Below are 16147 nucleotides of genomic sequence, written 5' to 3'. Positions count from 1 at the left end.
CAAGCAGGAAGAACATGTATATACACTATCTGTTTCAACTCAATCTGACTAGTTTAAAACTAAATAAAACTTGGCAGTTAACTGTTATTCATCATTAACTGGTGCACTGTCCATGGCAAAATCTCTACCAAACGGAATCCACTTGCCAATGGAGCACCACTCTTTTATCATGCATCATAAGTTTTAAAAATGGCGGCAACAGAAATGCCCAAGTCCCATAAGTGAATGAAAAGATGGTGTTTTCCTTTTACTGGATATTAATATTTCTCGCGAGGTGTCCTGATGAATGCAAATTGACAATCTTGGAAGAAATGCCTCCTTTTCAGTATTAAGCACTTTAAAAAAACACTTAATCAAGCTGTTCCCAATTTGCAAACGTTACACATTTCAAGCCATATAAAATGAGAAGGATTCAAGCAAGAGCCGACTTGCTGGGAAGGCAATGAGGTAGGAAGTGCATAAGGCTAAATTTCTGCTGAAACACTGGATTGGCTCCCCACCCTTTATAATGATACGGTGTTCAGACCAGGCTTGTCTTTGGCTTCAGGGGAATACATCTGTTCATCATTGTTTTTCACGTGACGTGAGTCTGAATTCAGTCCCCCCCCCCCACACTTCACTTGGATCCCAGCATATGTTATTGTGGTGGACTGTTTTTAGCAGATGCCTATGATATATAGGCTGCTCCGTGCAAAACAAGATAACTGAAGCTGCGTTAGGAATCGAAACATTCCTGCTTTAAATCTCTGGACGGATGACGCGCCAGTGACCGCAAACGTCAACAGACGTGACTCCACCCTGCAGTTTAAAGCAAAATTCGCTACAATTTTGCGGGGGGTCGGGGGTGATTTTTTTTGTCTGCTATGCACATGTCCCATGAAAAAAAATTAAAATATTTATAGATGTTAAGAATATTATAGGATATTTTCAGCGCTGTTGGCTAATATTGGATAATCAAGTTCTGCTCCTCACTGTCATATGGAAAATAAGCATAGAGTACGGACTATACAGGAATTAGCTGGAATATCCCGAAGGATATATAGTCCCTGGACACATCATCTGGTATCATGTAGCCATGTTCTGGTTAAGGAAGTACAGAAAATCACACAGAGATGAAAATATTATTCATTGAGCTTTTTTTTCATTTATCTGTTGTAATTTGTGCATGGTTTCCCATTAGTGTATAATTAAAGTTTGCCACTTCTTTCCTGGTCGTTCGATGTAGAAATAGCAGGGTTGTGACACGGGATTTCCACAATTGATTAGTTTTCACAGAGAATTTTTTTAATGTTGGCTCAGTGTTGCACGTAAATTATATTACATGGGTCTCATTCTTTTCAGAATAATTAGAAAGAAATTACTTGAGGTACATACAAATGGCAAAGGGTCATTGGCTTATTTCAGTAAAAGCTTGCATTCTCTGCCTACTCCCCCTACACTTCAACTGTATCCTGATCAGGTTTAAAGCCGTTGCTTTCATTAGTTGGCATACACAGCAGTCACTGGCCATTTGCCCAACCAGTCCACACTCCCTTTTATGCTGCACTCAATCTTTTTCTCTTAAGTTACGCTTCTCAGAAAAAAATACTTGCTATTCTATTACATTTCATATTTCACAACCTCAGAATGTCCCAATGTGTTTTACAAACAGTGAAGAACATTGTAACACTGTTGTAATTTTGGAAAACACACAGCTAATTTGCACAGGGGAACTTGTGAGGGGAGACTGATTCTTGATTTAACATCCATCTGCAAGTTTCCACAATGAGCTGTGTGATAATTCCTAAATTATTGGTTTTAATGATGTTGACTGAGGGATAAAGATTGGATTGGATACTGGGAGAATTCTGGCTCTTCTTCAAATGAGGCTACGGGATCATAACTCTGACAGTGCAGTAGTCTTTCAGTACCCTATTCGCTGTCAACCTGGATTTAAGTACTGAAGTGGTACTGTTCCAAATGCTGATTATACAAACATGTTTTTGATTTTTCCTCATTATTAACCTATATCCTCTGATTCTACTATCCTGGCAGACCTTAATGTAGTGCTCTGGGTTAACTTTAAATGTGATGTTTTATATCTTGTATAATTGAAGAAGGTATCTTTGAAGCACCTGTTTTTGAGGATAGAGAGATTTCAGCTTCCCCAGCCTATCTTTCTCCTGACTCAACTATTTGATATTAGGAACTAGTCCTATTGCTGTTCTCTTCCCTGCTTCAATGACTTGAATATTTTACAAAAACTGAATGCAGAAAATTGAATATAATTTCAGCATGGTGGCTCAGTGGTTAGCACTGCAGCCTCACAGCACCAGGGACCCAGGTTCCATTTCAGCCTTGGGTGACTGTCTGTGTGGAGTTTACACGTTCTCCCCGTGTCTGCGTGAGTTTCCTCCCACAGTCCAAAGATGTGCAGGTCAGGTGAATTGGCCATGCTAAATTGTCCATAGTGTTAGAGGGAAATAGGTTTGGGTGGGTTACTCTTCGGAGGGTCGGTGTGGATTTGTTGGGCCAAAGGGCCTGTTTCCAGACTGTAGGGAAGGTAATCTAATCTAATCTGATCAGATAATAGCTTCGTAATTACACTGAACTCACCTGCCCATGTAATTCAGTCCTTGGCTTGTTTTGCTCTTTGTCTTAAGTCTGTTGTTGCTCTAGATCCCATTCCAGGTCATCTTTGGCTAATATTGGACTGTCTCTAATATCTTTATCAGTTATTTTTCCTTCCAATGTGTAGTGCCTTATGCCTGTCTGTATTTTGTTTCATTTGTCACTCTGTTAAATATGTGTCTACTTCCTCTAAGTAAACTGAGCTCTCTCCTGTACTGCAGATTTGACTAATTTACATTGGTTTTTTAATCCAAACTGTGTTTACACATTAGGAACAGTTTTGGACATTAGCATTGCTTCACTTACGTTACACTATGTACCCCCCACACTGTACACCCATTCTGCAGCCCTACCACCAAAGTCCTGGGGATCACTACTGAGTAGACAATTAATTGGACCAGTCACATATAGAGTCATACAGCACCGAAACAGACCCTTTGGTCCAATCACTCCATGCCGAACATAATCACAAACTAAACTATTCCCGCCTGCCTGGTCATGGCCCATATCCCTCCAAACCCTTCCTATTCATGTACTTATCCAAATGTCTTTGAAATGTTGTAAATGCACTCACATCCACCACTTCCTCAGGAAATTCATTCCACACATGAATCACCCTCAGTGTAAAACATTTGCAGCTCATGTCTTTTTAAAATTTCTCTCCTCTCACCCCTAATCTTGAATTCCCCATCCTAGGAAAAAGATAACTACCTTCAACTGTATCTGTACTCCTCATTATTGTATAAACTTCTGTAAGGTCACCTCTCAATCTCCCATGCTCCAGTTGAAAAAGTCCCAGCTTATCCAGTCTTTCTTTATAAGTCAAGCTTTACATATGTGGTAACATTCTGGTAAATCTCTTCTGAACCGGCTCCAGCTTGATAATATCCTTCCTATAACTGGGCAACTAGAACTGGATACAGTATTGCAGAAGAGGCCTCACCAATGTCCTGTACAATCTCAGCATGACTTCCCAACTTCTATACTCAAACGACTGAGCAATGAAGGCAAGTGTGCCAAAGACCTTTTTAACCACTCTGTCTATGTGTGATGCAAACTTTTAAGAATTATGTACCTGAACCTGTATGTTCCTCTGTTCTACAACACTAACCAAGGCCCTACCATTGATTGTATATGCCTACCCTTGTTTGTTGTACCAAAATGCAATACCTTGCATTTATCCAGATGGAACTCCACCTGCCATTTTTCAGCCCATTGGCCCATCTGATCAAGATCCCCTTGTAATCTTAGAAAACCTTCTTCATTGTCTATTATGCCACCAATTATGGTGTCATCCACAAACCTACTAATCAAGCCTTCTATATTCTCACCCAAATCATTTATATAAATGACAAAGAAAAGAGGACCCAGAACCCATCCCTGTGGAACACCACTAGTGAAAGGCCTCCAATCCAAAAAGCAACCCTCCACTATGACTCTGTGTCCTGCCATTAAACCAATTATGTATCCAATTGGCAAGCTCACCCTGAATCCTATGTAACCTAACTTTACCAATTAGTCTACTATGCTGAACCTTGTTGAAAGCTTTACTAAAGGCTAACAGTGTCTACTGCTCTGCCCTCATCAATCTTCTTGGTAACTTCCTCAAAAACTCAATCAAGTTTGTGACACATGATTTTCCTCACACAAACTATCCCTAATCAATCCTTGCCTCTCTAAATATGCATAAACCTTACCTTTTAAAATTACCTCCAACGTTTTACCCACAACCAAAGTCCGATCACAGGTTTACAGTTCCCTGGGGGTTTCTCCTTACAACCTTTCTTAAACAAAGGTACAACATGAGCCACCCTCCAGTCATTAGACACCTCACCCGTAGTTATAGGTGCTGTAAAATATTTCTGAAAGGAATCTCGCAATTTCCTCCCCTACTTCCCGCAACATTCTGGGATACATTAGATCAAGTCCTGGAGATTTATCCACCTTTATAATCTCCAAGACCACGCACACTTCCTGTCTGTAAGGTTTTAAAACATCAACATTTATTTTTCTCCAGCCTCCATTTCTTTCTCCACAGTAAAAACTGACGTGAAATATTCATTTAGTATCTCTCCCATCTCTTGGGGTGCAACATAAAGATGACCTCCTTGATCTTTAAGGGGCCCTACCCTCTCTATAATTACCCTCTTGCTCTTAACGTATTTGTAGAATCTCTTTGGATTATCCTTATCTTTATCTGCCAATGCTATCTCCTATCCCCCGCTTTGCCTTTCTGATTTCTTTCTTAAGAATGTCCTTACACTGTATATTGAAGATATTCAATTGAACCAAATTATTTAAAATAAGATTCTCTTTTATTCTTGACTAGAACCTCAATATCTTTATTCATCTGTTGTTCCTTAATCTTTTCAGCCGCACCCTTCACTCTAACAGGAACATAAGGCCTCTGAACTCTCATCATCACACTCTTGACAGCTTCCCACTTGTTAGACGTCCTTTTATCTGTGAATTATCAACTCTAATCAACTTTTGAAAGTTTTTGTCTTGTACCATTCAAATTTGCCTTACTCCAATTAAAAATTTCAACTTTTATGGAAGGCATATCCTTTTCTGTACCTATTTTGAAACTAATGGAATTATGATCACTAGATCCAAAGTGGTCCCCTACTTCTGTCTCCTGCCTTACCTTAATTATGTGGCTACAAGAGCAGGCCAGAGACTGGATATTCCCTGGCCAGTGATCCATTTCCTGACTTTCCAAAGACTTTCCACCACTTACAATGTACGAGTCAGGAGTGTGATGGAATACATTCCACTTATCTGAAGCTTAGATCGTTGTAGCTCCAACATTACTTAAGAAGCTAATGCCAATTAGAAAAGGCAGCCCACTGATCGACATGCAGTTCACCATCTGTAGCACCTACTTCCTCCATCACGGATGCAAAATTGCAGCACTCTGTATCTACAAGATGCACTACTGCAACTTTCCAAGGTTTCTTTGATAACACTTTGCAAACACATGATTTCTATCAACCAGAAGAAGAGCAAGAGGTGGATGGAAACACTACCACCTTTAGGTTCTCTTCCTCACACAACTTTCTAACTTGAAAATATGCAGTAGTTCCTTCAATATTGGTATGTCAGAATCCTGGAACTTACTCCCTAACAACATGACAGACATACCTATATCACATGGACTGCAGTATTTCAAGAAGTGGCTCACATCACCTTCTCAAGGGCAATTAAGGATGAGCAATAAATCCTTGCTAGTGATGACCACATTCCATGAATGCATTTATAAAAATGTTTTGTTTCTTTAACCATATACAAGTTGTTTCTTAAATTTCTATAGCTGCTCATTTCAATCACTCTGGATGCTATTTTAGAAAGAACACCATTTCACTTGGGACTAGCAAAATGGTCTAGAATGACTTTGTAAATTCCTGTGCTCATTACTCGCATCTTTGATCAGCTATTTAAAACCAATTTTGCCCATTATTCGACAGAATCAAACAAGACCTTCAAAGATGGGAGGTGCTTCTGATCTCCTGATTAGGTCAGATAACCCTCATTAAAATGAACATTCCCCATTGTCTGCTGTATCCCATGTGAATGCTTCCTCTGCTGTTTACTAAGCAAACATTTAGAAGACTAATGCCTGGTTCAGTTCCTTTATTTGGTATCGCAAGTGACCCCTTATTAAACTGACTAAACCGCAGCTACCCCTCAGCCTGGAGGAGTGGACCTCCCAAATATCAAAAACTATCAATTAAGGTCATTGCTATCTTATGTGAATGACTGGGCTTAGGGGATCCTCACTCACTTTGGTTGGACATTAAAGCATCTCAGGCAAGGTGCCCCCCCTTACTAGTTTGTTGTTTTTGGACAATGTGAGGACAGTTTAGAAATATTGCTATACCCCAATAGTTATTGATACTGACAAGGCATGGAGGGCAATGCGTCAGAGTGAGGGCAATATTGCCAAAGCATTATTCTTTACACCCATAATTAGTATGACGGGTTTTCAGCCAGGGATGATGGACTCAGGGTTTAAACTATGGGCAGCTAGGGGTGTATCTTGCCTGAGTGATTTATTCGAGGGGGATATGCTGATGTCTTTTGATCAGTTGGCTTGGAAATATGAGTTGCCCAGTAGGGACCTCTTCCATTTTTTTCAAATTAGGAATTTCATACAAAAAGAGACCACACTTCTAACTGATTCTTATTGATCTGACATGGAGAAGAGGGTGCTGAGTACTGAGAACACACTTTCTGTGAGCAATGTTTATCACCTATTGGGAGAGGGAACCTTGGACGACTCTGAACGGTATGGGAGAGGGAGATGGACATTGAGATCTCTTCTGAAGTATGGGAGGATATCTGGGAAAATGCAAGAAGGATCTTGATTTGCAACAGGACCCACGCCTTGCAATTGAAGATTCTCCACAGGGTCCACTTGGCTCCAGACCGCCTTTCAAAATTTAAATCGGGAGTATCTCCAATATGTCCTAAAAGGAAGATGAATATGGGTACGCTCACTCATTGTCTCTGCTCCTGCCACAGGCTGTGGGCGTTCTGGAGCGCTGTGGTAGGCAAAATAGAGACGGTGTTGGGGTCAGTGGAGATGGACTTCTTCTTAGTCTTGTTGATCCACTTCCATTAGACGCACAAAAACCAAAAGGGTTTTCAGTATCCCCACCTTTTGTGGAAGAAAAGAACATTCTGTTAGGTGGGTGTCTGAAACCACCCCCTCCATGCCCAGTATGGTCCAGCATAAAACTGAGAGATTTTATAAGATGTGATGGCCCTTTTGGACTACTTGGATACAGATTTGTCTGCCATACTAATAAGGGGCTTTATATATCCATAACAATTCTGTTTAATGAATCTGGTATCCAGAGAGGAGGAACTACAAACACATGAATATGTATAAATTTATGCTTTTGATGGTCGAGCGTTACTACTTTGCTTCATTGAGCTGTATTATTATCATTATTACTGTCATGACTTTTTTTTAAGTTAGTTAGTTATTACTTATTAATGAAATCAGTTGGGGTTTTTTGTATTGTTTGCTTTGTAATATCCGAAAAAAAATTTCTCTTTTCAATAAAAGTATATTTTAAAAATAAACAACCAAGAAACCTTAAACAGACCATCATTCACAGCAAACCACCCAATCTTCAGGACAACATTGACCATAACACCACACAACCCTGCCATGGTAATCTCTACAAAACATGTCAGATCATCAACATCACACGTGGGAATGCCACCCACCATGTACAAGGCAGAATAAAACACAAACAAAAGAGAACAGAATACAGAATATATTAGGCAAAAGTGAGGACTGCAGATGCTGAAGATTAGAGCAGTGTTGGAAAAGTACAGCAGGTCAGGCAGCATCCAAGGAGCAGAAATCCTGATGAAGGGCTTTTTCCTGAAACATTAATTTTCCTGCTCCTTGGACGCTGCCTGACTTACTGAATAACAACCTATCCGAAAACCCAACAGATCATCCTACCTTAATGATGCTGTTCCAAATTCCTGCAACAATCCCCATAAACACCCCTTGGCAAAAAAGGTAAAATCAAACAGAGGATCTTACAGGAGAGATGTCAGAGATGGATGGCAGAGAGAGATTCAGCATGGAACACCTTCTTCCATGTAGCTGTTTCTTGGAGCAGCAGCCTCAAAGTGACTGACTGCTTTCAGTGAACGGCTAGACTACTATAACCAACCAAACCAAACCAGAGCAAAGCTGAGCTAGGAGAACTGGCCACTCCCCTTCAATTGTACAAGTGTATTTTTTTAAAAAAAACTTGAAAGCATTCTCAAGTAGATCAACCCCAACATTTCGGACTCTGTGCCTTTTCTGAAAAAAAAGGACAACCTAACCTTGTTAAAGGAACAGCATCATCAAAAACATCTCATCTCTAAGCTCTCTTTGCATCCTGGGATCAAGTACTTGAAGTAAGTTTAGTACTTCTGTTTTGACAATATCTCAAAATCTATTTGGATTATTTCCTCTGGCCAATTCAAGGAGACATTCATTGAATATACTAACAATTCGGTAGTCCTTGATAACCCTAACTGGTCTGACCTCCATGTGACTCCACATGCAGTGTGGTTGTCCTTTGAAATGGCCTCTGAAACTCAGTTCAAGTGCAATTAAGGATTGGCCTCTCCAATGATGCTCACATTACATGAAAGAATAAAACAAAATATTTTCAAATAAGTTAACTGCATGTTGTGGGTATAACACCTTTCAATGTACTTACTTCTTTGGCTAAGGTAATGAAAGGTGTTTATATAAATGCAATGAAGTCTTTCTCTTCTTTCTTTTTGGGATTGTTAGACAGCATATTACTAGGTCATGTTACCTTTGGATTCGTCATAGTTTACCCATGAAGACGTGAAAACCTATTGCTGTTTGATATTGCAGAACTTTCTTTTAAAAATGATTTTAAAAATCATCCTCATTCTGCTTTGAGGAGAAAACATTGTTGCACTCCACTAAATGTTTCATTTCATACTGAATGTTGCTTTTTGAAGGTTTGTTTTCATACAATTTAAGTGTAGCACTTCATCACCAAAGAATAGTTTATTTTATCATGTTTTAAAACTGAAGTCTGGGTTGCAATGTACACATGGAATTAAATCAATGTTAGGATATTAAAGCTTAGAATATATGCTGTACAACATTAACCTTAATGTACTTAAAGATAGGAAAACCACCAACTTTGTTTTTAACTTTTACTCTGTTGATTTCATCTTATAGATTTTCTTTTTAAACAGGGAGTGCTGATGACATTATCAAAAGTTCTAGTTTGGGTGAGTTAATAAAACCAATAGAAGTGACGGATCTGGATTACCATGAGCTAAATATTAATCTAGGGTATTTCTGTAAACCCTGTCCATTCCAACAATGCCTTGGCTTAGTGATTGTCCAAGTAATTTGCAGCTCCTCAATGGCCAGTGCCTACTGATAACTAAAACTGCAGCCACCAAAATTTACAACTGGGATGAAACAAAAATGAGAAGATTTGTCATAGTCTCTTGAAAAGGTTTTTATATTTAAAAGGCATCTGAGTGGACCGACTCCTTCCTTAAGAATTCAGATAGGTTTAACCATTAACCCAGCATTAACCTAATTGAAGTGCTTTAACTTCTCTATGATATTGTACAACTCACTGTGTCCAAGGTTTGCATAAACAACTCAGCTGTTACTTTGATACTGAACCGAGATTAATGTCTCTGTGTGTCCCAAATCCACAGAGCAAAATTCACACAGGTTAGTAGTTTGGAAAATGGATGCCAGGTGAAATTTAATGCAAGCTACACATGTGGTAAATGTTTGAATGTAAAAAGGACCAGCCAAGCAAAGGCAGAGATCAAGACAAATAAATCTTTCAAGATAACAGCTGAACTGATGAAGTAGTTAAAAAAGAACACATACAGTCTTATCAATAAGGATATTGAATACAAAAGCAAATAGATACTATTCAGTCTTACACACCAGACAAGGTTTAAAATATTCTTTCTTATTTTAGGAGTGGGGATAAAATAGATTCAATGAAATGAACCACAGTTAAGAAGATTTTGTTATGAGAAATGACTAGGTTTTTGAAACTAAAACTGTTAAGAGGAAATCTGATGAAGATATTCAGAAACTTTATGAACTTAGATCAGGAAATTCTACTTCTAGTGTTGATAAATTACTAATGAGATCAATTTAAGATAATCACCAAAAGAGTAAAGAGAGAGATGGGGTCAACTTGTTTTATGCACTGGGTTTTCATGATTATAGATCTTTCTGTGTTTCCCCTTGAGGGACAGCCAAGGATCAGAAGGCATAATCTCAGAATAAGGGGTCACATATTTAAAACAGAGATGAAGAGGTATTGCTTATCTGAGATGGTAATGAATGTGTGGAGTTCTTAACTTCAGAGGGCTGTTGAAGCTGTTGGCTAAGTAGATTCAAGGTGCTGGCATTGGGCTCAAGTGGACAAGGTCAGAAGTCACATGACACCAGTTATAATCCAACAGGTTTACTTGAAATCACAAGCTTTCATAGCGCTGCCCCTTTATCAGGTGAAATATAGAGAGAACCCGGGCCCAGACTCTGTACCCATGAAGACAGCCTCAATTGCATACATGTGACCTCATCATGTGTCCTGTAAAATCTTCCTTACTGTTCTGTTTTGACAATCACATTGATAACTTATTATGATCTCTCTACCTTAATTAATTTCTACAGTTTTGGATTACTTGTCACTTTGGTATGCGACTCTCATACCTAGCATGTCAATTGGTTCGTCTCCAGCACCAACTTAATTTTTTGTAATTATCTCTCTGCCTGAATTGATTGGATCATTCCTTCGAGCTGTTGACACTTTACTCACACCATCTGACAGACTTGATCACCTGCAGAGATCTTTTATTTGGCCATTCGACTCTCCACTCAAACCATTCATATCATCTTTTGATCTCTCTGATTGTTGGGTTCTTTCTTGACTTTATCTGGCAAAGGGATTGTGCTCTGAAATCTTGTGATTTCAAATAAACTTGTTGGACTATAACTTGGTGTCATGTGATTTTTGACCAAGTACATTCAGTGCTGTGATAGATGGAGTTCACTGAGTAAGGGAATCGGGGAATATGGGAAAAAGGTAGGAAAGTATAGCTGAGTATCATCAGATCAGCCATGATTTCATTGTATGGTGGAGCAGACTGAATGGGCTGAATAGCCTACTTCTGCTTCTATGGTCTCATGAACAGTGGTAGAAGCAAAGTACATCATAACTTTAAAAAGTGAGGTGGATAAATATTTTAAAAAGAGAAAACTTCTGAGCACATACAAGGAAGGGTTCAGCAATGGGACCAGAACATCAGCACATAAACTACTAGGTTCTGAACTGCAAAACTCAGTGATTGTAGTTCACGACTAAATGATTCTTCTTAATTAAAAGAAAACTTACCAGTTGTCATAAATAATCCAGGATCAGCCACCAGCCAAAAACAGGCTAACACACCAATCCCAGCCAATGGGAGAGATAAGTGGGCACCAAAACATTGAATACTTATTTCAAACTTTATAAAGCACACATTTTCCCAATAACAAGGAAAACCAGATGGTCTCCACAGACTGAGAAAACGGCACTACAAAAATAAAAGATTTGTCTCCTCTCTCTGACGTATTTCTAATGTAAGTTTGTCAAGATGGATTACATAATACAACAGGTCTTCGAATGCTTTAAATTTGTATCCTAACAATATCATCGAGCTTATACCAGTCATTTTCAGATTACAACTGAAAGTATCATGATGATCTTACAGAGTGAAGGTGTCACCAGTGATCTGGTTTTGAAGTTTTACTGCTGAACCAGTTTCATTGATTCAGATGGCTTTCTGTGTAGGCATACTCATTGCACATTACCTTAGCTCCCCAGGACAGTGTCTATCCTGACCTGTGGTTTGGGCAGTTAATATCATAGTGAAAAAAGTGTATCATTTGAAAAATGAAGAGATTATATTTTGGAGAGTAATTTTTCAGCTTTCAATTGGGCTGCAACATGGTGGAGGAATCAATAATCTCTACAAAAGGTCAGGCAGCAGACAGTTTAAAATCATTGGTTAATTGTAGCCTCACAATAGTTGGGTGACAAGTGACAAAACTTAAAACTAGCCCTAATATGTTCCTAATTCTGCAAATTTTCTAAAACCAGTGCAAACTTTGAAGTGGGAGGTGACAGACCACATGTTAGGGCAGATTTGACAAAAGTACGGTGTTTTGGTCCTGTTAAATCTGTCTTGCAACTGTAAGGGGATCATTCCTTGTGCATCAATTGGAAAAAAGATAAAGAGATGTCCAGGAAATATGGCGTGGAAATGATAACCTTTAACCTACAGAGTGGGTTTACTTCTTATAATATATTTGCAGTGAAGCATTCTGTTTTGAACTCACAGAACAACAATCTATCTTTATTAAACCGCTTGTCCAATGGCTGGCTGTGGTGAGTTACATAACTATGGCAAACAGAGAAGGACATTAGTACACAGTGTTGCATTTCCATCCAAATGGGTGTGTTCAACCATTTATTTGGTTGTCTGCTGTTTATTGTGTTCCTTGGTCCCATTGGAAATGAAGAACCTTAACCAGTGTAATAATGGGAAGTAAGGTCGAGAAGATACAGATCCGGCTGGTGGTGTGGAAATGTGATGTAGTGGTGGCAGTGGAGGCCTGGCCCAAGGAAGGGAAAGACTGAGGATTAAATATTCTTGGGTACAACCTGTTCAGGAAAGATAAAATATAAAAGGAAAGGAGGAGGGGTAACAGTTTTGATTAAGGAAAGCATTGCAATCCTGGAAAAGGAGGATGAATCAGAGAGTTCAAGGATGGAATCGATTTGGCCAGAGGAATGGAATAAAAATGGTATAATTACATTATTCGGTTTGGACTACAGACCACCACCTAACGGGAAGAATGTAGAGGGACAAATTTGCAGGGAAATTATAGCGAATTGCCAACATTACAGAGTACAGGGAACTTCAATTACCCAAATATAGAATGGTAGTGTAAGGGACAGCAAGAGGCAAGTGTTCCTAGTTTGTGTTAGGATGAGTTTCTCCAGCAGTCTGTGTCCATTCCCACAGGGAAAACTGCATTGTTGATCTCATCCTTGAAAATGAGTGGTCCAATTGTCAATGGGTGAATATTTAGGAGATAGTGGTCATTGTATCATATGCTTCAGGATGTTCTTGAAGAGTGACATGCAACAATCCAGAGCAAGAAAAATCAATTGCAGGAGAGTTGATTTTAATACGGCCAGAACACAGCTCAGCAGGATTGATTGGAATAAGTGGTTAGTGGGAAGATCAGTAACTGAATAATGGACCTCCTTCAAGGAGCTGATCATTCAGTATCATTGAGATACGCTCCCTCTATTGCAAAAAGTAAGACAAACAAACCCAGAGTTTCCAAGGAGGTAGAAATCAGAACTAGAATGAAAAGCTGTGCTGTTAACTGGCTGAAAATACAATGGAGAATCAACAGGAATACTGAACATGGTAAAAAGCAAAGAGGAACTATGAGAAAAGATTCTCAGTTAACAAAGGGAAATCCCAAAGACTTCTATCAGTATATTAACAGGATAAGCAGAAAGAGAGTGATTAAAGGAGGAATAAGGGTCAATCAGAGACTAATTATGAGTTTTACAGACAGAGGCAAGAGGTGTGGCTGAGGTATTAGATGAATATTTTGGATCTGTCTTTATAAAAGAACAGAATACTGCCCAGGCCATGGCGACGGAGGATAAACTCTAACCCCTAGAAAGGATCAAGAGTGATAAGGAAGAAGTCTTGGATAGCCTGCTGGTCTTTAACAAGGCACTGAGACAGATGAGATGCATTCAAGGATTTTGAAGGAACTGAGGGATGGAAATTGTGGAGGCATTGACCATAATTTTTCAGTCTTCCCTGGACTCCAAGTGGTGTCAAAGCCTGAAGAATTGCCAAAATTACAGCCTTGTTCATGAAAATTAGTAAGACTAATCCCAGCAATTACTGACCAGTTAGTTTGACTGCAGTAGTGTGAAACCTTTGGAAACAATTATTTGGAAGAGAATTAGTAGTCACATGGAAAAAATGATGGGTCAACTACAAAGAGGAGAAAGTGAGGACTGCAGATGCTGGAGATCAGAGTCGAGAGTGCGGTGCTGGAAAAGCACAGCAGGTCAGGCAGCATCTGAGGGGAGAAGAATCAATGTTTCAGGCAAAATCCCTTCATTGGTCTTTTGCCTGAAATGTCGATTCTCCTGCTCCTTGGTTGCTGCCTGACCTGCTGTGCTTTTCCAGCAACACACTCTCAAAAATTACAGAGTCAGCAAGTATTTCAAAAGGTTTTGGATTAAGGTAATGGAAAGGGTTGTTGAGAGTAATATTGAATTAATTCTGGAGATAGTTGAGATTTCACATGACATAGAATTAACTGATTTGGTGAAACAATATTACTATGTATAAATCTTTCTTACTTTGTGCCTTTACATTTGAATGAGGTTACTGCCTTGGCCACAACCTTCGGTAAACAACCCTCATCAAAATCATAGATGACATCCATTGTCATTGAGATCATGCTTCTCCATAGCCTCTCCTCAACCCTTAAAATAGTCAACCACGTTATCATCTAATGCCCAACTCAATGGGACTGCCCTCCTTTGAATACATTCTTACCCATCCTACCATCCTAAGAAAATCTCCAGCAATGGCTTCTCTTCCTAGCCTGGAGTTACTTTTCTCCCCTGCCTTTTCTTCATCAATGTACTTGCCCTTGACAGCAATATGTGAACTTGTGTAGACTGATGACTCAACTCTTCCACTTCTCTTGAGCCTACTCCTGAGTTGCCAACGTGATTTGTGTAATAATCCTAAATAAATCATTATTTATTTTCCTTAAGCATGCAATCATCTTTGACCTTTACTACCCACTCTATATTCTAAATACCAAGGCCATCTCCCACCTCAAATATTGTCACAGGCTGTTTGGCAGCTCATACAGTCGTAGAGGCATACAGCATGGAAACAGACCCTTAGGTCCAACCAGTCCATGTTGATATAACCCCAAACAAAACTAGTCCCAACTGCCTGCTATTGGCCCATATCCTCCAAATCTTTCCTATTTATGGACTTATCTAAACATCTTTTAAATGTTGTAACGGTATCTGCATCCACCACTGCCTCTGGCAGTTCATTCCACTCATGAACCATTTTCTGTGTAATTAAATTGTCTTCTTCAAATCTTTCCCCTCTCACCTTAAAAATATGCCCCATTAATCTTGAAATCCCCCACTCTTGGGAAAAGATACCTGCCACCCATCTTATCTATACCCCTCACAATTTTAAAAAACCTCTGTAAGGCTTCTCAACCACCTATAATCCAGTGAAAAAAGTCACAAACTATCCAGCCTCTTCTTATAATTCAAACCCTCCATTCCCAGCAACATCCTGCTAAATATTTTCTGAACCCTCTCCAAATTAATAATATCCCTCCAAATTAACAACAGAGTGACCAGAACTAAACACAGTACTCCAGAAGTGTCTCTACAACCTCAGCATGATGACCCAATTCCTATAATCAGTGAAAGTGAGACTGCAGATGCTGGAGATTAGAGTCGAGACTGTTGTGCTGGAAAAGCACAGCGGGTCAGGCAGCATCCGAGGAGCAGGAAAATCCTGATTTTCCTGATCCTTGGATGCTGCCTGACCTGCTGTGCTTTTCGAGCACCACACTCTCGACTCCTATATTCAGTGCCCTGTCTGGCAAATTTTCTGTCTGCCTGACCATTCTCCATGGTCCCTACAAATCTACTCATCCATAACTATGTTTCTCTTAATCAGCCCAACATTCCGCACAGTGGCTCAGTGGTTAGCACTGCTACTTCACAGCACCAGGGATCCCAGTTTCAATTCCACCCTCACGTGACTGTCTGTGTGGAGTTTCCACATTCTCCCCATCTCTGCGTGGGTTTCCTCCCACAGTCCAAAGATATGCAGGATAGGTGAATTGGCCTTGGGAAATGTA

Source organism: Chiloscyllium punctatum, chromosome 3, assembly GCF_047496795.1.
Source record: "Chiloscyllium punctatum isolate Juve2018m chromosome 3, sChiPun1.3, whole genome shotgun sequence".
Lineage (NCBI taxonomy): Eukaryota > Metazoa > Chordata > Chondrichthyes > Orectolobiformes > Hemiscylliidae > Chiloscyllium > Chiloscyllium punctatum.
The sequence above is the reverse complement of the archived record's forward strand: the minus strand, read 5'-3'. Positions refer to the sequence as shown.